Source organism: Tinamus guttatus, unplaced genomic scaffold (assembly GCF_059628265.1).
Source record: "Tinamus guttatus ecotype Peru unplaced genomic scaffold, ASM5962826v1 Tinamus_guttatus_pri_ptg000306l, whole genome shotgun sequence".
Taxonomy (NCBI): Eukaryota; Metazoa; Chordata; class Aves; order Tinamiformes; family Tinamidae; genus Tinamus; species Tinamus guttatus.
The window spans coordinates 935,734-938,163 of NW_028288840.1; positions in this window are offsets into that span (position 1 = coordinate 935,734).

Genomic DNA, 2,430 nt, shown 5'->3' on the forward strand with positions numbered 1-2,430 from the left:
AGCACTTCCACATCTAAAATTTTATCTTCACAAAGTAAAGCATTGCTTCAGAATGGCTTTACTGGAGGGAGCAGGGAAGCCTGTTTAAGCTCGGAGTGTGTGGAAATGTGCTCTCGTGCTAAAGAGACGAGCAGGGGAACCGCATGGGGCAGCTGCTGGACGAGGCTGCATCACCCGGTAGCAGGATCGCTGGTGAGAGCTTGGGGAGAGTGGACTTTGCCCTGGTCTCTCTCAAAGGCACTTTGCTCCTCTCTAAAAAGCTTTTCTTTCCTCTTGTATTAATAATAGTTAAATCACAGGGGGCAAATCGCACTGTTTGTACCTGGTGAGAGTTATGACTTTGCAAGTATTGATATGATTTCATGCCAACATGGAAAAGTTGAATTTGTTTGCTTATGGCATTTCTTAAGAGAAAATAGTATAAACACCCTCCCTCCCCCTTTCCCTGTTCTTTGTTCTAAGGAAAAGAAAGGAGTGACTTGGCATAGTTTTAAGTCTGAATCAAGCGAGATACAGGTGTGTTTGAATAACTTAGTCCCAGGAGAGAATTAAAAAAAATGCAGCAGATGGCAGCAATGATGCATCAGACTTCCTATCCTTGAGAACAACATGTCTGCAGGGCCCTGTGGTGCTTCCTGCTCTAGGTGAGCCGGGGGCAGGTTTCTCTGCCGCTCTGGAGCAGACTGGCCGAGGAGGGGACGTTTCCCCAGCTGGCTCAGCAACCTTCTACGGGCCAGAAGATCGGTGCCAAAGCAAAATGTGTCCTCTGAAGCACGGGCCTTCACATCTGCGACGTTTAAATCTGCGACGTTTAAATCTGCGACGTTTAAATCTGCGACGTTTAAATCTGCGACGTTTAAATCTGCGGTAACCTGTGTTTAAGAATATGAAAGTGCATCATATTCTTTTAATTAATTTGCCCTTTTAGCTGTGCACTAATTTGGGGAGCAGAAGCAATATTGCAGGATACAGGTGTAATCATGCTTTGGTGCCCACAGTATTCATATGGCCAAATATATAGCTAGACCAGCTAAGAAAAAACTCAAAATAAATATTCAAACACCTTGCAGAAGCTTTAAAAATAAAAAAGGATGGAAGCATTTCACACTTTGTAAAGAGCAAAGATGAATGGTATCTGATTCTCTGCTCTGTTTGTGGGTGCTGTTTGTTCCTGCAGCACACCTTGTGCATTATTTATCAGGTTTGCAGGGAGATTAATCTAACATATCTATGCTGCCAACGTGCAGGCCCTACTCTTTTTTACCGCAGGAGAGCTTCACAGAATGACTGCAGTGCTGACTACCTCAAATGAAACACTTTTGTTTGCATCGAGCCTCTGGACTTGCTCCGTCATAGCTTGTTGGATTATTACCATAAGATTTGGAACAGTCTGGGATAATAAAAGCAGTTTTCTGTGATTTTAGGTTCTTCCACATGACTTTTTTGAATTCAATATGATTCTTCTTTCTGTGGTTCAATTCACCATCACTTGTTTTTCCTCTCAATCTTTGGGTGCCTGCAGGAATGAAAAGCTTACTGCTCTTTGGTTTTGTTTGTTACTCTAAACGGTGAAATTTAATTCCTCTAAATATTAAAAAAAAAAAAAAGAAAAAATATGATTTATCATGAGATTAAAAAGTTTGTTCAAATGCAGCAGAGGAAAAAAATGTTGGAGGTGGAAAACTTTGGATGTGTCAGACTTCATTCAGATTATTAAGTCTTTTACCTTAGAGATTTTCTGTAACCAAATGCACATTTTTTTTTTGAGATTGAGTATAAGTAATCCTGCCACAGTACCTGAAAATAACTATATGATTTTTGTGAGGCCTTGAGGCCTCATAGAGGGATTTTTTTTTTAATATAGATAACGATTAAAAAAGGCTTGGAACAGAATTAGCTTCTGATAACGTACAATGACTGTTTAATGGAATACATGAGGTCTTATCTATCTTTAGACTGTTTTTTCCTAAAGGAGCAAACTCGGTGTAGGTTCAGCTCTGGGGGGAGGGAGGAGAAGGAAAAAAATGCTATAAAACTTGTTTGATCTAATAGATTCTACTAGTAATTTTGTCTTCAGATTGGACTTAAATGTGTGAAACCAGATTGTATTTATCCTTGTCTGGGAGGATATGTAAAATTTAAAGGAGATCAGCTTTTTGGCACACATGCATATTTAAATATTTTAATGGTTTGGTCGAAAGAAACTTCAGAAAATTAAACAGTGAGATTTTAGGGGACTTATAGTTGTAAATGGTCTGTAATTTCATTAGGAAAATCATTTAGTTTGAATGTTGCAGTACATATAAAATATTAAAACATTGCTCAGCTACTGGGATTTGGACTTTGAGTGGCAATGACATGTGAACCTCCTGCATGGTTTTAATGTGCTATTTTTGGTGGCTGGGTGTTGGCTTGTCTCTTCAGCAGCAG